Source organism: Carassius gibelio, chromosome B17, assembly GCF_023724105.1.
Source record: "Carassius gibelio isolate Cgi1373 ecotype wild population from Czech Republic chromosome B17, carGib1.2-hapl.c, whole genome shotgun sequence".
Classification (NCBI taxonomy): Eukaryota; Metazoa; Chordata; class Actinopteri; order Cypriniformes; family Cyprinidae; genus Carassius; species Carassius gibelio.
Window position 1 is genome coordinate 6,609,803 of NC_068412.1, and position 23,637 is coordinate 6,633,439.

The 23,637-nt window shown below is 37.0% G+C and overlaps 1 protein-coding gene across 1 annotated transcript in view; it reads right to left on the reverse strand.

The window, feature by feature from the left end:
• LOC127976121 (leucine-rich repeat and fibronectin type-III domain-containing protein 2-like) overlaps positions 1-23,637 on the reverse strand; it is a 155,613-nt gene that overhangs the window by 30,054 nt on the left and 101,922 nt on the right. The window contains exon 3 of the mRNA XM_052580283.1: positions 12,849-12,923. The gene's annotated coding sequence lies outside the window, so the exon portion shown is untranslated. The remainder of the gene's footprint in view (positions 1-12,848; positions 12,924-23,637) is intronic.

Here is a 23,637-nt window from a genome sequence, read left to right on the forward strand (position 1 = left end):
TCAGGCCAACCCCACACTGAGTCCACACAAGAACAACAGACAGCAATAGGTATCAGTTCACAAGAAATGATGCAGATGTTCATGAAATAATTATTCAAACACAATGAAGAGTACATGAAATGGGAAAATAAAGAGTCAGATTCAGATTCAGATTCTCTTGGTTGTCTGTCACCCCTGCGAGCAACAGCAAACAAACCACAACACTCTACCTGTCTCAACCCAAACTCCAGTTCCTCAACTTCTTGGTGACCTCATCGAGAAAGGTGTGGCAAGGGAGTTCAATCTCTCCATCATGCTAGAATATCATGTCAAACTAGAGGCCCTAGTAGACACGGGAGCCGACAGCACCCTAATGTCCACTCAGCTCTTAAAAGAAATTCAAGAAAGAACCAAAAGAACCAGAGGAACCCTCAGACTTCAAAAGTGTGCACTCAACGTTCAAGCCTATTCCCACATGGGACTGTGGATTGAGCAGGTGGCCCCAATCCACCTGACTTTTGGACCAATGAGCCTTATACACCCAGTGTACATCTCGCCATTGGACACATACCCCTTTCTCATCGGCAAAGACCTGTTGAATCGCTTTGAGCCCTTAATAGACTGTAAGCACCTAAAGATATGGGCCCAAGTTCGGGAGCCCCTTCCCTTTCACTCACAATGCTCCACAGAAGCGCAGCGTCAAGTCCCAGACACTGGTTCCAGCTCACTGAGCGAAAACTCAAGCCCAAGACTAAAGCAAGTGTCAAACTTGGGGTCACATGGCAAGAGTCAAACTTATCTTCTTTGCGCATTCAAAACCACAGAACCAGTCTTAAATGGCTTTCAACTGATGACAGCTATAGACATTCAAGGCGTGACAGTACCTGACTCTGTGTTAGCCCTATGGACCGGAAACTCAGCCATCAGCCTGAAGCTCTTCAGAGCCTTAAAGAAAGACTTCACATGCCACATACCAATATGGAAACACAATGGGTTCAAAACATCCAACAACAAACCTGTCAAGCATCAAGATCTCTTCCAAGCATGCGATGATGTGCTCATCTATTGGAAAAAGGTCCCTGGTTACTCACGGCAACCAAACCAAACCATGGTCAGTCTGCTAAAGAAGTATGTGTCTGCGAAACAAAAGGATTGGAATATCAAGCTCCCACTAGTGCTAATGGCTATGAGAGCAACTCCTAACAAGTCCACTGGGGTGCCACCCTTTGAGCTAATGACGGGATGGCAAATGACACTGCCGCTCCACCTGTTCTACCAGCCAGGTGACATGAGCCTTTTCACGGCATATACCACCCACCAGTATCTTGAAGAGTTGCATCGCCATCTAAGAACAGCCTTTGCCTTTATGCAACAAAAACTAAAGAAAAGTGAAGAAGGACACAAAGCTTATTATGACCAGCAGGCCTCTCACCAAGAACTCAACATCGGAGACAAAGTGTGGTACTACAGTTTTGTGCAGTCACAACAATCAGATCCCCATCGCCTGTCAAAGAAGTTCTTTCCTCACTGGACAGGACCCCATGAAATCGTGGACAAGCTCTTACCTGTCGCATACCGTATCAGGATGAGCCAAAAGCGCAATGAGCCAGTCCTACGTTGGGTCCACTGAAACCACATAAAAGGGCACTTGGTCTCCAACAGACAAGAAAAGGGGGAAACCAAAAGTGACTGACACAGATTAATTTCACCACACACTACACCCCATTTAATGAAAAACTCAATTGTCTTCATAAACGCCTAACTCAGAGTCGTTCAAATGATATGCACCCACTCTTTTGAGATTACCCAACTAACAAGAAGGAATTAGTATCCCAACAGTGTCAGAACTAATGCTCACTTTCTTTATTCCCTTCCTTCTCTTCCACTCTCCACTCCTCTCACCTAATCAATCTTAAACCTACAGAAACTTGGTATAGGGCCTGACGATAGGATTGACTCACTATGTCCAATGTGCAAAAACGTGGAATGCAGAGTCCTGTGAGCTATCCATCATGGCAATCTCGCAACCTCTCAAATAACTATAACCATGCAGTTGTACGTAGATCCTCCATACCGATGATTTAGCTTTGATTTAGATAACCTATCAGGCAACGAATCTCAAATGGAACGCGAAAATCTAGAAAATATTTCAAACAACACTCCGTTACCCTTGATCCCGAGTCGAAACAGGCAAACACTTGTTTTCCGCCACTCAGTTCTCCGATAATTTGTGCCTGGTCGGCTGCAGACACCGCTCTGTTCGCCTTTACTGTGGTTAGCTTATGGTCTTTCCTGCTCTACCAAAGGATTAAAGCAGAACCAAATCCCGAATCTGAGAACTCGACCAATTTAATTGAGATTACACCTCTATGCCTCTCTCTCTCTCTGCCTATTTTCTCCAGCGCTCGTGATGTCCTCACCTTGAACATCGCCAATTGAAAGGGGGGATATGTAGGATTATCCTTGAACAGTCCATTTCATTAAAGAAACCAACACCACATTCCACAGTTCAGAACAATTCCCCATCGAAAAATTAGTGCATCATAAAACACAGTCATGGTGCCAAGAAGTCCCCTCTTTCCCTTTTTGTGCCTGACTAATCTCATACCAGTGATGCCAGGACAGCAGGAAAAAATTTCTCTTTGTTCCCCAAACTTAAGACCAAAATGGTTCGATGCACCATATTTAAACTATTACGTTTATTAAAGCATTTAAACTAAACTCTCAGAAGTTTGGACACACGCGATCACATGGACATTTCGCTAATTACATGCAAGAACCGGAGAACGGGGCGTAGGTTCTGCTCAAGACAATATCTGATTGGCTGTCACATTAAGAAGGACGGGTCAGATGGACACGCTTATAACCCAGTGACAAGCTTTTTTGCCTCGCTTTTTTTGCCCTGCTTGCAGTGACTTTGGCTCTTGCCAATGTTTCGTGTTGACCTTTCCATCGTCCAGCGTGTACTCTTCAAACCACTAAGAGCTCACTCAAAACTCATCAACTCTTCTGTAAGATACTTCGCTGAACTTCGTCAAAGAAAACCCTCTCAGAGTCGCTTCAGACTTGCATAGCAACCCACAATCCAGGAAGTCTAACGAACGAAGCGCCACCCGACAAAGCCAACCAACCACTCACGAGTGCTGTCCCTCAGAACACATCATCAACCGACGGCCAGCCAATCAACATCAGAGATTCCGTCTCTGGCAATGCGCCCACAGTAGCATCCAAATGCAAGTAAAACATTATCTCCTAATTCTGGCTGAAACTGGTGCAAATCTTATTAAGAAAACGAACTAAGATTAAAGTGCTGGTAGATTGATTCTCTGAGTTTGCGGTCAAGAAATAGTGTCTAACGCTAGACATTTGGGACTCCATTCACCCTGTGTTAATAACATCACTTGTCTCTGTCACTCTTTGAATTAATGTTTGTGTGTTTTCTTTTGTTTAGTTTGTGTGTATTAGAGTAGTTCAGTAAAGTCTTGTTTGATTTTACATACCAGTGTCTTGTGCTGTGTGCTTACAAGTTACTGCCTTAAACTGTAGATTCTGTTAACTTGCTCATAATCAGTTATCATAATTGTATGATATTATTACCGTAGGCCACGGGATAATATTTTGTCCAGAATTGATAAAATACCTTAATCTTAATTTATCGGTGGACAAATAGATGATAAAGTGTTAAATATGAATTCTGAATAATTTGCATACTAATTCTGTTCTTATTCACTGTAATTCAGTCCCCTTTGATTTATATTGATCTTAATCCCCTTATTAATCTTACAACCGATTATTAAAATAAACATATAATCTTGGGAATAATTCAAGTAAATATATCTAATGTCTAAGGGGTTTAGCTGAGAAAAAAAAAAAAAAAAACAAACAAAGAAAGATATTTAATCTACAGTATGATGACATATCATCAGTATGTGCAGTGGTTAGAGTATCTGTTTCCATTTCCTTTTTTTTTATTTATTTATAATGTTTTACCATGGGCTCTAGTATGTAACTGCCTATTGGCAGCCCTCCATAACTAGTTACGCAGCACATGTACATTGTACATCCTTAAAGACCATATCCCAGGGGATTTCCTGTCACAGCCGTGCCGCAGAAGCACCAGTCTCTACCGCCCACATCCTCAATACATTTTAGCACAGCACCATTGATGCAGTCCATAACTCTTCCCCCCCTCCAGGTCCTGCGGGTGGGAAAACCAGGTCCTGTTCTTATCTGAGGCTGCCAGACATCAACCCACCATGAGCATCCCACACACAGCCTCCAGACATGCCTCGACTTGAAGGGATGGCACCCATATCACAACAGCTGAGAGAGTGAAAGCTTGTTGCCTGAGAGGGTTTGAAAATGGCAAAAAAAACTACTTGTCCACTCAGTAAAAGAACCTGGTTCTGTAGGAGGAGGCGGGGTTGGTCCACCCCCTACCTTTTGGCTAATCTAATGTGGAGAAATGACATAAAACCCCCTAATGCTTTGAGAGAGCATGGCACAGTATGTTCTTAAGTGTTATGATTTATGGCTGTCACTCCACCTCTACAGTTCCTGTGTATCGATGTTAAAGATGCAGATTTAAGCAGACCTAAGAGCTCCATTCATCATTCACAATACCTCACTAACATATAACACCTCTGGCAACACACAACTCACTCTTGTGACTCAAATATGAAGGTAAAAAAGCCATTGGGAAGAAGTAAGACAGTAAGTAACACACACACACACAAATTTTTTTTTTTTGTAAATTAATATACTTTATAATTTATATAATTTAGCTTATAATATAGCTAGAATATTATTTAGTTTGTCAAAATATTATGTTATTATTATTATTATTATTATTATTATTATTATTATTATTATTATTATTATTATTATTATTATTATTATTATGTTTTATTATTATTATCACCACTATTAATTTGACTGTTAATACTAATATGCAGAAAAAATGCAGAAAACAAAAGCAACAGATTAAACAGGAAATAATCTGCGTCAAGATCAACAAGTTCAGCTCACAGAACTGAATTTTCCAAACAGTCTTTTTTACAATCTGCCAAGCCATCCCAAAATCCTTTTCTCCACAGCCAACCTGCTGTGCATTCCTTCTATTTCCACTTTCATACAGATAGAAAAGCTAATTAACAACTGCCAGAAGACCCTTTCAAACGTATGAAGCTGAGCTTGTGAGAAAGAGATTAATACAATAAAAAATAAAAATGATTGAGGAATACATATGGAAGAAGAGAGAACAGAAAAACAGAGTGGGAGAGGCAAGAGAGAGAGAAAATTGTAAGGCTACAGAGATGTTTAATGGTTAAAGATATAGCAGCATGCTAAAAGCTTTGCCTTTTGTGACTTCAGACAGACACTACCAGCAGAGGAAAGCGACTGCAGTCCCCTATATATGGAATGTTCTATAGCACCTCATTGAGACAATCAGAAATAAGATGCTATCAACCAAGGGTCTCATCCTCCTGTTCCTTAATTGAAGCTGTGTAGCACAAACAAAGCACGTTTGGCATCTAGCAGCTGCACTTGTTGTTCATTTGCGAACCCCATGTATTTGTGTCGCTGAATTTGTTTGTTTATGCAAAGATAGGCAGACCCAAGGGAAGTATGTTATATAATTAACACTGCAGATGCTTGAAGACACAGAATCCAGTAATAAGGGGCAAACAATCCATAGATTTGCATGTTGTGCTGTGCGTGGTTTTAATAATCAACACGCTTATGAAAAAGACCCTCAACACTGTAGAGTAGGTAAACAAAACTGGTTAATTCTAGATTCAAGGACCAATTCCTTGCAGTAGCAAATACTCAAAAATGCAGATGGTCTCAGGATAATTACTGGGCACATCAGGGCTAAAGGCCCCCCAAAAGGTGCTCACACTAAATAAGAACAAACACAACAGTACAATCAAAATTGGCCTGATCCATGAGGTCATTGCTCAGTGTCAAGTGCTGGTAAAATGTTATTTCTACAATTATTGTGTCACAGAATGTTTTATTGAATGTTTTATAGTTTAAGAATAAATGCAGTTTTAGATGCAGATTATATACAGATAGATTTAGATTCAGAATTAGATGCAGGTTATCACTTAGTCAATCTCTCTCATAATATTCTACTCTACATAACAGAATATGCTTTCAATGAAGCAACTCAATGTTTCTTTGTTACTAGTTCTAAAGTGGCATTTTCAAATTAGTGACGGAGCTTTGAATCCATGGTGAATGTAGTTCTGCCCACAAAAAAATGTCTTTTTAAGACACCCAGTTGTTATTTCTTATTTATTTACTATGCCACTGGACTGTTGTAAAAATGCAATATCACACTTAAATAGAACAGAGGTCATTATTCTTTGTACTAGTAAAATATGATTACAAATAAATAAGTTACTTATTTAACTATACATGTTTTTTTTTTTTTTTTTTTTATATATATATATTAATAACATAATCGAATTTACATTTAATTCCATGACAAATGCAATGCAGTTAAAACCACAGGGAGACTGAGATAAAACAAGCTTATGACAAAAACAAACATGCAATATAACCACAGTATACATGTCATATTTTGAACACCCCAATGTAATGTCATTTGTACAGAGCCCCATACTCTGTAACAAAAATAGCAGGCTTAAGGAGACCTATGTTCTGAAAAGATGTTACATGAATATATTCATAGAGAGCATTGTGCTTAGAAGAAGCCTATAAAAGGCTGACACACCAAGTACACACTCAGAAAGCCGGCGTGCCCTGTTTTCAGCAGAAAGGAAAACTTTAGTCTCTAAGTCTTGCATGTAGCCAAGAGTAACCCCTGTTTTACTGGAGTTCAGTGTCAGCAAACAAAGGTTCCCGCAAAGACATTGGGCGGCAACTGTGGCATTTCTGGTGCATTAGTTTCACACTGACGCTTTTATCACACTGATTCCCCAGGATAGAAAACTTATGCAGCTTTCAGTAGATCAATGCTGCTCCTCCTGGGGAATTTTTGCATTGTGTGCACTGCTGTGAAAAAAAAAAAAAAAAAAAAAAAACTCAGTGGTGGCCTACTTTTGTGATTGTTCTTTCCCGAGTTGTTTAACTGATGAGTGCTCTATTGGAGAGGAATTAAAATGGAGGGAACTGTTTTCTCTGAGAGTGATTAATTACCACGGACATAATTATCCCACAAAAACATAGCAATCTCAAAGTAATAAGAGACAATACCCTGTTGAGGTATGACAAAGGACTTTTGGATTGATTATTCATTCTGCAGAGTCAGAGACCTTGTATATATCACTTTTATTTTTATTTGACTCTGGACCACAAAACCACTCTTAAGCTGCTGGGGTATATCCGTAGCAATGGCCAAAAATACATTGTATGGGTCAAAATTATAGATTTTTCTTTTATGCCAAAAATCAATACGATTTAAATAAAGATCACGTTCCATCAATATATTTTGTACATTTCCTACCATAAATATATATATATATATATATATATATATATATATATATATATATATATATATATATATATATATATATATATATATATATATATATAGATAGATAGATATATAAAAACTCAGATTCCAGATTTTCAAACAGTACATCAGTGGAAAGCTTATTTATTCAGCTTTCAGATTATGTATGAACATTAAGACTGGTTTTGTGCTGCAGGGCCACATATAATCAATATCCTATTTTTAATCATATTATATGTATTTTTTTTTTTTTATAATGTGTCTCTGAAAAAACAGAGAAGCATCACAAAAACTGTGAAGCCGAAACAGGTAAGCTTCAATATATTAGTATATATAAAGGTGTAATGAGTAATATTCACAACAATCTGTTTACAGAAATGCAATATAATATATTTAACTATGTTTTTCAGAGTTGTATAAAGACATTTCTTAGTGAGTTGTAGTTCTGCTCTCAGCTTGTTTTATTTACAAGGATGTATTCTCTGCATCCTTACCCATTCTTCTAGTGTCTGAGGATGAGCCTTCTATATGAAATATAAATGCAAATGTTGAAATGGTCACCATGGGGGCCATAACAAAATAACATTAGTAAAGCAAACTCCACAAATAAATAAAAGAGGAGTGTTAAATGAATGCTTCTGCACTGTTAAATAATAATATTCAAGGAATCTTTATTTATTCCTGGGGAACTGACAGGATTTATGACTACAATTTTAATGTGAAGTCACCATGTAAAAGAACCATGAACTCTCTAAAGGGACCGTCCCACCTTGAACAACCTGGGGTTAAGTTGTGATGGCTTCTGAACCCACTTCCCCAGGGATTTGCAATCGTTCAGTTTTTTTTAAGAAGAAGAAAAAAATGAGAGCAGTTGCTGGATTCCTGTGAGTGATTTGGTGTAACATTACTGAAGACGGAAGTACAGCTTATAAGCCAAGGAAAGTATTCTGCGGTTAATGAGTTAAAAATAAATAAATATGATAATAATAATAATAATAATAATAATAATAATAATAATAATAATAATAATAATAATAATAATAATAATAATAATAATAATAATAAACCACATTTAAAAACCCATTAAAAAAAAATAATAATAAAAAAAAAAGAAGAAGAACTGAACTGGATAAATGGATAGAGCACTTCCTGGTGTTCCTGAGAAGTGAAGCACACTGCACAATAACTACTAAGTGATGTGTATTGGTATTTATATAGATTTTTCTTTGTGTTTACTCAGACACCTTTCGAGCCATTCAGGTTGACTGGTTCTGGAGTCTTGCATCGGTCTACTACTAGCTTGTGTTTTGAGCCACTGGGGTTTTTCTCATTCTATTCAGAGCTTTTCGGATGTACAGTATTTGCATATGCGTTCATTATTCACCATGTGTGACAGGAGTTTCCAGATTAGTGAATGGTTCTATCCTTTTCTCTGGATTAACATTTTCCAACTTTTAATACATCTGTGGGGCATTCGGCAAAATCATTATTAGTTAACTATGGTCATGCAAGATCCGTAGTTACCAAAATAGTTGATTTGGTTGGACTTGTGTAACTGATATATTAATCTATAAGACTTTAAGTATACCAGTTTAATATAATAAAGTACAATTGCAGGGTATTTCAGGTATTTTGAGTTCTATACATTATGTATGTTAGTATATTATCGTCCCCTTGGAATTATAAGGTTCTATCTACATTCCGAGTATATTTGAGATTTGAGCTTCAAAGTTTTTGCATTCCATTCGACTGTATAGATAAAACTTTGTTGTTTATTTAAATAAAAATCCCAAAATGTACAGAACATTAAAAAAATCTATGAAGTAGAAAAAAAAATGAAGTCAAAATTTATTTATTTTTTATTTTTTTATTTTTTTGAGAAATTATAGTGAACTGTCCTCAGTCGTTGACGCTAGAGTTGTGTGAGAGGTTGTATGTGCACATGTATTTGTCAGGTATTGTTTATTTTAAGAAGTTGTTGCTGATAGTACTGCAGCCTTAAATCTGAAATGTGCTTTGGAGAAAAATGCATTTATTCTTTTAGCCTCTGATTCTTTAGCACTTTTTAAAATCCCCAGTGCAGTTTTAGGTCACGGAGTGTCAGCTATAAATATGCCATTGAGTTTTTCAGTAGCCAGGTGCTATCCATCGGCAGTAACCTTTTGTTTCTCCGTAGCTCCCACATGTATCTTTTTAGTGTATTTGCTGAACTGATAAAAATGTATACAGTATGTTGCTTTGGATAAAAGTGTCTGTCAAGAGTAGCTTTGTAAGTAAGAGGCATATGTAACCTATACAGTTGTTTTAGTGCATTGAGACTCGAAAGTCAGATAAGTTCAAAATGCATCTATATTAAAACTAAAGTCTTGAAATTTGTTGACTCTATGTTTAAATACTACCATTCATTCCAGATTTCCAATGAATTCCAAGTTTAACCAGTCAAGGACATAGCTGACCAAATGCAGGTGCAGCTGAAGAACCAAGTGACATGTAAATCCCTTTAGGGAATATGACTTTATTGGTCTATCTTGAGTGACAGCTGTCAGACAACAGCGACTTCTCAACCTTCCCAAATCTTCTTCAGCCTGCTTAGAACAATGCTGACCCACAAAAGCAAAGGTTTTAGTGACAGGTCAGTGTATTAAACTAACAAGAGTATATGCTGTGTCAAACCACAAAATAACTACAGAGATGTGCAACAGATTTTTTGGTTAAGGCACAAAAATCATATCCAGCAGCACATTAGCGTATACCAGAGAGGGAATAAAGAAGTCGTCAAAATTCAAATTTAATATGCACACATCTTTTCACCTTTAGAGGGATAAGAATTGGGTCAATTGTGGCCATTTGTTTCACAGTTCTAATTGGTTACAGTAATTGGTTAATAATACAGTAATACAACTCATGAATGAAGAGTAATGTGGCACAGACATCAATTCACTGTCATCATAGAGGGGCTCGGTTCAAATTTAGAGAAAATTTGGGTTTTCAGGTTTGTAATTCAATCATGTTAGCTCTGAAACTATCGCTGCACTAGAATACTCCAAAAAGTTAATCAGATTAAGTTTTACAATGCTTATGAAGTTCTAACAGATGGATTTCTATAGCTATTATATACAGTAGATGTCCAGCCATTTTGAGTTTACAAAACTCTAAAAACTTCTTCTTTCTTCTCTGCTTATAAAACTCAATGTAGCACAACTGTTCTGACACTGTTTGTGCCTACACAAGCTAATTTGCAACAGGGATGTTGAAGAAAGTATTCTTGGAAAAAATAAACATGAAAAGTTAAGTTGTTAAGGACTGCTGATGGAAGTTTTTTTTTTTTTTTTTTTTTTTTTTTTTTAAATCTAAAGGCTTCTTTGTAGGTATGTTCATACTTTTTGTAGAAAGTCTGTTATTTTCCCTGAGGGTGTGCATGTTGTTGTCAGGGAAGATCTGTCATAGCATAAAGCTTTCTTGCTTCTGGTAGTTTAGAGTGGCGACACAAACTGAGAACAACAAACAATTCCCAATTTAATTTTGATAGGTATACACAAAATAGACTCCTCGCTCTAGGGGTAAGATATATGTTGTGGCATTGAACATCCCAAAGTGAAATTCTAGAATCTTGTTCTTAAAAAAGCTGAAATCATACAAGAACAGTGACAACATCTCTGATTATGCAATAAACATCCCCTGAACTGAAAGAACAGGGTGAAATATTCACCACAGTTATTTCAGTCTCAATGAATATTCAACAGACCTTTTTTTTCTGACAGACGACAGGAGAAAAAAAAAAAGTGAAGACGGCACTGTCACATTTTCTCACACTTTTTGCACTTCAATAATGTGGTGTGACATTATTACCAAACAAACCATGACAGAATATGTGAAATGACTGAGAAAACAAAAGTGTCCTGTGCTGTTGGCTTCTGTTTTATTATACTCTAAAAAGACCAGGGACAGTTGTAGCATTTTATTATTATTATTATATATTTTTTTATAAACCTCAGAGTACAAATACATCTTTTGGTATAAGGACCATTTATATGTGCCAAAAGTAAGTGCAGTTATAAGCAGATTAGTTTTTAATTTGGAGTTTAGTAGAAGACTAGTGTGATAATTACCCCTGCAATTTGGGTGATTATAACTGTAGCTAGGAGCATTTGTAACACTTGAAAAAAGTGTTAACCTATAATAAGAGCACATCTCAAAGCAATAATATTACTGCTTTATTTAAATATCACAAATTAATATTATTGAAAAATTTTCACCTTAATAATGATTTTATCTGCCAGCAATATATTTAAAGTATAGTACATTATAATAATTGCTAGAAGTTGGTTAAATGTAATATCTACTTTTGGGCCGGCTAGTAATGTTGGAAATGTCTTACAAAAATGAAACGTTCACAATTATTTTCACAAGCAAAAATAAGACTTTACTAAGTGGTACTGTTCAAGAAGTCACTTTAACGTATTTGATAATTTAATGAAAGCTACATGCAGACAGATATTATTCTCCATTGTTCTTGATGGTGAACTAGTCGGTGCCCAAGAATTAAAGCGAAAGTAATGTAAACAAGCATGTAAATGAAGGCAGTACAGACAGGTGAATGTTTAAATGTTAGCCTATGTGATCTTTCCTAATCATTCTAAAATGTGAATGTTTTCATGACAACATGAGCGGCTTAAAATAATTAAAGTTATCAAGTTACTGATATTCAAACTGAAAAGCAAGCACTGCTTTGTTTTAGTTTTGTATGTCTGCATTTATTTTGTACATATCTTTTTTTTTAGGTTTCTCCTTTTGAATAACAAAAATATACTATTGATTAATAGTAAACTATTAAACTGCTGATATAGACAGTTAATTCCTCTCATGCATGTTAGGCTGCTTGTCAGCTGTAGTCTATTCAATATTCGCTTTTTGGTCTGATACAGCTGACATGAGGCAACAACACCATTGGCTTTCATTGCAGATAGTTATTTGAAGTCGGCTTGGTGTGTCCCAGCCTTAAGGCAGCCAGACGTGGACCATTACATATTCAATTTCATATTTGATTACAAATACATTTGTACTCCACATATATATGGCATGTAAACTACATTCAGGGCCCCACAAAAGCAAAAGAAAAAAGTTACAGGGATCAACAAAAATCTATGCATACTTGTACAATACCTGTAGAGCAATAGCATGACCTTTAAAATTATCCAATGAATCTTCAAGTTCTCCCTCTCCTAAACTAATTTACTGAATGATTTATATGCATGACTACCTCTCTCCAACGGTGTTCATCAGTCAGAGAATAAAAAGGACAGGTGAAGGAGGTGTTAATTGGCAGAATCAAACGGGTGTGAATACATGAACACTTCCACATCAACAAGTACCTCATTCTTACCTATATTGTGTTTTGTGCCATATGGTTCCTTCTCCCAGCCTTGGTTTCAAACGCTCCCACACAGCAGGCTTATACCTTTGTATATATATAAAGAAAAAAAAAAAATCACAATTAGTGTCTTCCAGCACAGCCTAATATATATATATATATATATATATATATATATATATATATATATATATATATATATATATATATATATATATATATATATATATATATATATATATATATATATATATATATATATATATACAGTATATATTTGGCATACATGTTTTTGCTTTCTGTGCTAATATACCAAGATGTTTGGAGTGAACTATCATGCTGTTTTTAAAATGCTGATTTATTTAGCTTTGACATCCATTTTTACAAAAAATAAATGTTCACAATTATTTTTCACAAGCAAAAAGAAGACTTCACTAAGTGGTACTGTTTAAGTGGTCAATTTAACGTATTTATAATTTAATGCAAGCTACATACAGACATATAGTACTTTCTCCATTGTTCTTGATGGTGAACTCATCTGCCATGACTCACAGTGACTTTGTCTTTTATTAGTTAAATTGACACATGGCTTGATATTTTACTGTTTATAGCAGTGGTTCCCAACCCTAATCCCCGAGGCACCCCACCACTGCATGTTATGCATGTCTCCTTAATCAAACACAAATGATTCAGGTCATCAGCTCCTTAGTAGAGACTTCAAGGCCTGAAATTGGTGTGTCAGAGAAAGGAGATATGCCAAATGTGCAGTGTTGGGGTGCTTCCAGGACCAGGGTTGGGAACCACTGGTTAATAGCATTCCATCATTGGATGAATATGAGAAATACATTTGATTTCCTGTCACAAATATTTCAATGTGGAAAATGAGAGGATCAAAATTAAATATACAGTATATATTTTGGGATCAATTTTAATTTCTACAGCTGTGTGACTTCAACCCCCAGAAAGGCCATATGTAGTTTATTTATGAAATAATACCAGAATATTTTACAGCAGGGGTCTTACAACAAACCTGCAGCTTTGTGGTCACAATGGGATTAATTCCAGTTCCATGAAGTGTGTATAGCATATTCCACATTGTCGGATGGCCTGTCTATCCACACACAATGTGCCTCTGCTATAATAGTACATGACACGTTATCAGGGCATATGTGTTTGCAAGCTCAAAACTTGCTTTATTACATTTTTATATATTTGTTTCTGTTCTTTTGTATGGGTGTGTGGACTCAGTGTAATGTGCCATAATCTTTGTTTCACACTGCAGAGAGTCTCTTCATTTGTCATGGATGGACAAACACAAAACGCCCTCATTTCCAAGAAATGTTTATTTGAAACAGGGAGGGTGTCATTCCAGATGATGAGACTAATAATATGAGAGAGCACCAGTAATATCCTGTTTCTGTGTATGAATTATTATCTCTCTAACTCTCCATCTGCTCTTTCATGTAATAATTCTTAGTTGCACAACTTTCTTTCTTTCTTTCTTTCTTTCTTTCTTTCTTTATTTATTTATTTACTTATTTCGATATAAAGATTAAAAGTGTGTGTACATATACTGCTGTATCTTTAATGTAGTTATCAATTTTTTTGCCGGAAATCCTGGACATCTTGTTCAGACAGATGGCATCATGTATTCTATTAAATACCAATAGACAAATAAATCTAAAATGGACTGCCTCTGTTAGAAATCCTATAATGGGCCACAGTTGGATCATCCATCAAAACAATGATCCAAAACAAACATAAAAAAAATATATATAATAATAATAATTGGGCCACTGAGCACAAAACCAAGCACAAAACCAAGCCATTGCCACTACAGTTCCCTCACCTGAACCCTGAAGAAGTTAAGTGTTGTTAACTGAAAAGAATGTCAGTGATTTTGTGTATTCATATATTGTATGCCAAAGAAGAAAGAAATTAGCCAAAAACAATACGAGGTTGAGTAAACAATTGTTTACTCAACCCATTGTGCCATGTGTTTAAATATTGTTCCCTGTGTTGAGTTCTCTGTCTGCTGTTAAATATCATTGTATAATGTCATTGCTGTTAAATTCCTGTATATTCCCGTTGATGATTACATGTTACATCTTGAAGAAATCTCCTGCATCTCCTCACTTCTTCCCGAGTGTTTTGTGACAGAACAACAGACCAAAAAGTAAAGCGGTGCCTTTTTCTCCCCCTTTTATTTTCCATTTGTTCTGAAAAGTGTTTTTGTTTTCATCTGTTTTGTTTCCCCACTGTAATGGAAGAAACCGCAGTGTTTATATCACTGGCTCAAGAATGCCCAGACCCCACTGATTTCATGAGGACATTCGTGCCAATCGTCGTCACCAGCTCCCTCGAGGGGAAAACCCTTGTGACGCTGTTCTGGATTAGAATAACTTACCATTGTCCTGTGGAGCTCTCAGACACCACCAACCTCAGCTGCAAGGAGGTAGTCATCCGGTGTCTGGAGAGTCTCTGAACCAGAACCAGTCAGCTGAGGGCTCCTCATCCCCACTTAAGCCCAGGGAGGGCTCCTGTTCCAGAGTTAAGCCCAGGAGGGGTTCCTTTACCCGAGATAAGCCCAGGATGGGCTCCTGTTCCCGAGTATAGCACATGGAAGGCTCCCGATCCCCTGTTCAGCCAAGGATGGGCTCCCGTTCCCAAGGCAAGCCCAGGATGGGCTCCCTTTCCCGAGTCAAGCCCAGGATGGGCTCCCAATCCCCAGTTCAGCCCAGGAAGTGCCCCGGTTTACCCGTTGAACCCAGGGAGAGCTCCTGATCCCCCATTGAGCCAATGGAGGGCTCCCGACACCCAGTTAAACCCAGGGTGGGCTTCAGATTGCCCTCTACTTCCTCCGCAAACTGAGGAGAGCCAGAGCCCCTGCCCCCATCATGTACACCTTTTACAGAGGCACCATCGAGAGCATCCTGACTAGCTGCATCACTGTGTGGTATGGCACCTCCAACGTATCCTGCCGGTGGACTCTGCAATGCATTGTGAGAACAGCTGAGAAGATCATTGGTGTCTCTCTCCCCTCCCTTCAGGACACTACTGGAACCCTTCTCGCCCGCAAAGCCCTCTGCATTGCAGGTGATCCCACACACCCGTCACACGTTTGTTCACTCCACTGGTTTGCACTCTACTTGCCATGTACCTTGAACTGATTTATTTAATTTTATTTTTATTTTTATTATTTATTTATTTATGTATTTATTTTTTTACATTCCCTTATTGGATAGTTGTATCTTATATTTTATATTTGATCTAGATTTTTAAGTTCTACTGTTAGTGTTATCTGTATGCACCGGGGAGTTTGAGAGTAACAACATTTTGATTCTCTGTGTGTATGTACTGTACATATGGAAGAATTGACAATAAAGCAGACTTGACAGATCCCCAGTTAAACCCATGGAGGGCTCCTGATTCCCAGTTAAGCCCAGGGAGAGCTCGGCTCCAGCCCAATAGCTCACCCCAGTGTCGGCTCCAGTCCCAGAGCTCGCCCCAGTGTCAGCTCCAGCCCCAGAGCGCCAAATCAAGATACCTAGTTTTCCCCAAGAAAATATTTAGCGGGTTCATATGCCTGTGGGCGAGCCGGCTCCCGAGTCTCCAGATCTGCCATGGTAACCCAAACTGCCTGCTCCGCCACAGGTTCCTGATTCGCCCTGGAGGCTCTCCTTGTCTCTGCCCTGTCCCCGTCCTGCACCAGCGCCTGCCCCCACTCCCCGATGGTGTTGTTATGGCGGGACGCAGTGTCCAGGAGCGGGGCGATCTGTCACATGTTTGTTCTGGTTTTCCTTATTTGGTCATGTTTCCTGTCCTCATTTCTATTAGTTCTAAGTGTTCCCCATTTAGTTAAATTGGTTCTAGCAGTGTGTCATTAGTTCATTTGTCCCCAGGTGTGTCCCGTTGTGACGTGTTTAAATAGTGTTCCCTGTTTTGAGTTTTCTGTGTGCTGTTAAATGTCTTAGATTTATTTTATTTCCTGTATATGCCCGTTGATGATTAAATGCTGGATCTTGAAGAATTTTCCTGCGCCTCCTCAATTCTTCCTAAGTATATTGAAAAAATAAATAAAGAAATTCCATCCAAACAACAGGGTTAGAATGTTTGTTTGTGATCCTAGTTTATCAAATAATTCCAGTGAGGATGCAGATAAGAGCAAAACACGACAATTTAGAAAGCAATTTCCACACTAATCCATTTGCATTTCTTTCTGCTCTGGGGCCCTAACAATTTCCATATGTTCAGCGTCGGATTAGCAGCACGCTTGCTGAAGTTTAGCTAGTGTTATTTTTATTTCCTTTTCACCAGTTTACCGCATCACATGTGAAGCGTATCCCCATATTCAACTTCAAGTCAGTGCAGTCATGCAAGCGACATCAGATGGGTTGGGTATTGACATCTCTGGAAATAGAACTGATGTGTGTGTATTTGCACAGTGTAATATGATGCAATTCTATTTTTTTTAAAGGAATAAAAATAAAAAAAAGACTTATGATTTTGTCTAAATCTGAACATGATCCTAACGAAAGCTCAATGACATGTGAAGTGACATAAGAGGGTTTACCTGCACTCAAATGCATCAAAACAAGTTTTACGGCAGGAGAATACCCACCATCAAATGAAACCGTGCAAATTGCTGGTGAGATCTGAAAGCACCAGCATCTAATGGAGGGATTTGACCTTTTTAAAGAGACTTTAGAGATAAATGAAGAAAGACGCTGTAAAGCGCTCAGTGATAGACTCTGACATTTGCATTCAGAATAAACAAACACCTCTGTTTGGCTAAAAGAGGCTCTTGAGATGAGTACTCTGCTGCTAAGCCTCAAGACAGCAACTGTTGAAATGTCATCAATTAACATCAGATTAAGCTAAAAAACATATATATGAAAACATCTCAGGCCATTCACACTTTAAGAAGACAGACTTTCCATAACAGAGTGTTCCCTCTCATTGCACACCATCTGTTTTGCATGCATCTTTGTGTTTTAAACTTTTAAAAAATTATAAGATGCATCTTTCTTTGATGAATGATTGGTCCCATTTCAACAATATATAGGGGACTGAATGAATGAATAAATTAAAATTAACATTTTGTGCATTTAGTGGGTTATCTCTTATGCCTGCTCATCCATCCAATGCAATTGTTAATGATTTTATAATAATAATAATAATAATAATAATAATAATAATAATAATAATAATAATAATAATAATAATAATAATAATAATAATAACTTTGTACATCATGGACATAGTAAAAATAAATAAATAATAATATATATATATATATATATATATATGTGTGTGTGTGTGTGTGTGTGTGTGTGTGTTTGTGTGTGTTATTTGTAATTCAATACATAATTCAGTGTTACTTGCTGTTTATTTGTAATTAATTGTGAAATTTACTAGCAATTTTTGAGTGAAAAAAAAAAATATTTTTCAGCTTAATGTGCTTTACAAAGAAAAACATAAAAGTTCATCTAAACAAAACAAACAAACAAACCAAGTTATGTCACAATGATGATGATATACTACAAATACTAGTGAAACAACCAGGTCTCAGCTTCAGATGTCACACACTTAGACCACTGGCCTAATGTCTGATGCATACAGCACACATATATGATAACACTTCAGGAGTTTTGGAGCCATGATGCCCTAAACTTGAAGCTGTGAGTGGTCACTTTACATGTCGGTCAGACGTCCTCTTGGGTAGCCCTTTGCCAATGATAGTCGCTATGTAGTCCAGACCTTCTGCTGTCACTCTGAAGGAATGGCTACATTACAGAAGACTAGAAACAACCTAACAATGGATCCAACAGCATAGTGCAGAGTATTGGAGTATATCGACATGCAATCCCAAAGAGACTCCAAACAAAATGAGTGTGCAGAAATAGAACAAAAAAAAAAAACAAAGAAAAAAAAAACAGCATTGTTAAAACAATGTCGAAAATGATTTAAAGTGAGTAGTTTCTTAAAATAAATGACCAAAAATGCACACATGAGCAAGAATATTGAGAATGATCCAGCTGAAAGAACAGTCTGTTCCACACGGTCTGTAGACAGCATCCATTTGCCTGCGTCAATACAGAGGCTTTATGAGGGTCAGTGCTTTCAGAGCAGGCTGCGCAGACAAATCCTAACACAAAATGGGAGTTGCTCAGCCACCTGACAAAAAACAAGCCCACTCTTATTATAGAAGTAACCTGGGGTAACCTTCACGCCTCTGTTCAATACGGTATACTGACTGAGCTAAGAAACATAGATGTTACCTTTCTCAACTTTGGAGGCATATAACGTTTCATTGCATTAATCGAATATGAAGTTATTGTTTGAGCAGCGTTGCACTCATTAATGAACTCTATGTTATCAGTGTTTTGACCAGTATGTTGTAAAACAGCACAGTCCACTGAATGCACTTTATTTCTTTCCCTCACAGATTTTACTACTAAATGACAAATGCTGCTTAAAAGTCAAATAAAATATTCTGACTTAAGTTTGATTAGGTACACTTTAGCTAATTTAACTAATAATAGTTGAATTTATTTAGTTACAGTTTTGCTTAGTCCGTTATAAAAAAAATAATTATGAAAATGTTACAAACTTGTTATAAAACAAATATCTACTGCTAATGTATCCCTCATAGCAATTGAACGATGTTATTTTATTTGTTGTAATATAATAATATAATATGGTTTTAGTTAAACTATAACTAAACTACACACACACACACACACACACACACACTGTATACATCCAGTTCACATGCATTTACAGAATATATTTTTAACCACAGAGGTCATTTTTATGCATGCTGTGTGATAACTATGCATTAACATATATATTACATAGTTAATACATAGCATTACAGCTAATGTTTGCCCATGTCCCTCAGAAATTGATCAAAGTGTACACCATTGTTCTTTACAAATTATTATACAACTGCACTGATTACTTCTACAGTACAGCACCTTATGCAAAACATAGCCTTAGTGTGAAAGGTCTGTGTTCCGGAGGCAAGTAAACATTTTTTTTTTTTTTCTTTGACTACCTTACACTCATGGTTCTCCTGTGGAGAGGTGTAATCACATTTTCCACTAGGTTTGGGACAAGTGCCCCTCAGATAAGAGCTTATCATCTTCCTCCATGTTGTCATTATGTACCTACTGCTTGAGGCCCATGGGCATGTCCACTTATCTGGTTTCTGCAATTTGAGAGGGACCACTGGGTTCAATGCACTCTTTCCTTGCTATGAGCTGCATTTTGGAAAGAGATGTTAGTTGGCATCAGCTAGGTTCCCCGGATAATAAAATAACCTAGAAATATAATGTTCTCGCTGTTGAACGAAGGCAAGCATGGAAGTTATAAAAACAAGTTCACCCATTGCATTTTTGTTATTTAAATATTAAATTTTCTAATGCAGGAGTTTTTGCAAACTATCATGCTGAACTGTAAACATTCGCTTTATTATGAGAATATATATATGTCTGACAATAAATATTGTAAAGCTTATTGTAGTCAATACAGTTCATTTCACTAAGGATTACTCTACAGAATCAGATTTATAGGATCTGCCAGAAAACAATAAAGAGGCTTAATTTTTATTTGCTGCTCAATATCGATGACCCCTACCTGAAAAGACAAATATAAATCTCAGGGGTAGGGTAGCATGTCATGAAAGGTTCTAGATAAAACAATAAATCTTTAGCATGACAAAACTAACTCAAACTAAATACTCATTTAAGTTGGTACATGGCTTCTTTATAGTTTATTTGTATTGATCAGATTGCAGTAAAATGTATGATGCAATAATTTTATTGTGTGTTCGTTCAATATACTGGAAGATATTCTTTACCAGATTTACATCTCCAGAAGTAAATACTACTGCTTGCAAGAAAACAACCGAATAGTCTGGCAATCTAAGGACTGAGGTTCTGTATAAAGAAATGTTGCTTGTCATGATACTACATAATTTGTTTTCTATTGGAAGCCTTGCAAGAATTGTAATGTATCCATCAGATTTGTATGTGCATTACGAGGTAATGGATATAATCACAAGAGAGTTGGCTGGTTGGAATAGACAGTCAGCCCCCACTGGTTTCCAACTATGGGAGGGAAACATCAGTCTATCTAGACCACAATCATGAAATCTGGGGCATCTCACAAAGACAACAGCTGTTATGAAGTCAGTAATAACCCATATTAAATTAGACCAAATTGAGGGTGAACAGACGGTGGATATCATAACCATACCCTGACCCAAGAGATGATCCTAAAAAGTTGCCTTGTCCTTGATCTCCTGTTTCAAAACATTACATATCTTGAAACTCAGGTTAGTCAAGACGACAATCAAGAAACTTATATATATATCAATACTAACCAAGTTCATTTGTCATGTTTTCTCCTACTTTCTTTTCCAAACTGCGACAAACGCCAGTATCCTTTCTCGGTCTTTATAGATAAAAATCTGGAATTTTTTTTTTTTTTTTGGTTTTGAAGAAACCTTCTGTGCTAAAATATATAACCTTCTTGGCATAAAAAATTATATATTGCGTTATATTTGTGTTTTAATTAAAATTTTACTTGACACACCTTTATTCAGAAGAGAATAAACTATTTAATCAGCACACTAACATGATTGCAAGTTAGTAATTATGTCATGTAAGAAGCCGTCTAGCTCTTTTATTGACGCGCAACATGCTTATATCGCATGCAGTTTCAGTGGTTCACGTAGATTAATGTAGAAATGGCTATTCTTATAACTCACCCCTCCAAACAGATGCATACAATGATATTTGACATAAACAGCAAACAAGGTGAACGTGTATCTATGCGCTGATCAGTTTTGTCCCAACCACACAGTGCCGCATTTCAGTCGTGCACCTCTCGTAAGAGTGAACACTAATAAGCTGTTTACACTTCAATGGTTCACGGTGCGCTGACTGCATTCAATGCTCGGGAGAACAATGATTACATTGGTAAGTGAGAAAATTCACAAATTTCAGATTATTTCAATTACATTTACCTAAACGCTTGTCATGTTTTAGAACCACACCTGTTTACACGGCCATCATGCCAGGATGCCAGGCCGCCTATCCCCATCAAGCGCTGCGGCTAGTGAGAGGGATGAAGCCGCTAGAAGAAGCCACCGCCCCTTGTGCTCCGGACTCGCAGAGGGGAGCCACATTTTATCATACAAGTTCTTATGGTTGATTGATAAATAAATAAATATTTTGCATTGTCACTGCAGGTCTGGACTATGGAGTGCAGCATTACTTTTTTGGTCATTAACATTTAGATGAAAACACCACACTCTAATTCAAGAGAGTTTTAAGATTTGATTTAATTGTGAGAGATTCCTTTATTGTTCCTGTTGTACTGTACTCTCCATAGGCCTAATAAATGTTTCTCTGACTTGTATCTCCATCTTAGGATGTCAAGCCTACAAGAGTTAACATCAAAATGGATTTGTCACTGACCAATAACACAGAGATGGCAGAAGTAACTGTTTGCTACCTACTTTTTGCTCAGTACTATCCAAAAGCTATCACTCAGTTAATTTAAATCAGCACTATTTAGCCCTTTCCAGTGCTGAAATTGTCATGGGTCCTTTGTTTTTTATTGTTTAAATGCAGAATATACAATTAACATTTTAATGCTTATACATTTAAAAAAATATATATATTTAAATTCTAGTTAGTCTTTTAGCTCCCTTCTTTTGATTGAACTGTTTAAGGGTTCCATATATAAAGCGCCTCATTGAAACTTTTCTTAGATTTATAGCATTTTGCAACCAAACTCTTTCTCTGTTTTGCATATCATCTAAATAGGTCATGAGTGGCCCATTTTCAGTTTAGTGCCCATGCTAACAGACTACTGCCTTCACACTTAGAGTGTGACCTGCAAGGTGCTGCGTCCAAGACACAGCAGTGAACGATTAGTTAAAGCACGAAAAAAAAAATAAAAAAGATATGAAAGCATAACTTAAACATCTACCCATTAAAGAAAATTCATACCATTAAAACCCACTCTATGGACAGTGGGTGCTGTATGTGTACTTTAAAGTATGTACTGTAAGTACATCTCTGTTTGAGCTCTTAGCAATGGGGTAATCTTTTGTTGAAGCACACGTAATTATATTTCATGTTTGTTTGCTGAAATAAATCATCTAGCATTGGGTTGTGAATTCAGCATGTGAATTGCCCCCTGGCAACAAACACAAAAACAGCCATTAAAGAAAAGCCAGTAAGGTGGGCTTTTGCTTTCACAGCATGCAACATTAAGTTGACATTTAAGAAGGGAGCGTTTTTGCAGAATATCCTCACAATACCTTTCAATTTATTCCCACTCGCTACCCATCCCACTTTCCCTCCTCCAGTTCTGTGTAAACTATTTAAAGCCTGAAAAATGACATGCAGTGTGAATAAGCTAAACCCAGTGTGTTGACGGGAAGATGTTTAGTGTGTGTGTGTTCGTTGTTTTGTTTTTTTTTTAGCTCCTGATATTCAGCACTCCAATGCTTTTTCCTCAGTCTTCTGCTGAACCTCAACTCACCCATCATTCAGACTGGGAAGCATTACACATGGAATTTAAAGCCCAACACTTCATCCCTTTTTCCTGTGGAGGTTTGAGAAAAGCTCCTCTCCGAGACTTATAAGTAGCTCATCTCATCACTCTAAGCATATTTGTAATACATCATATAATCTCGCTTAACTTTCTGATAGCTTGTCTCGGTGGATTACAAGCAGCCTGCTGCCACTTCTTCTTGCCTGATGCTGTCTCTTCATTACTC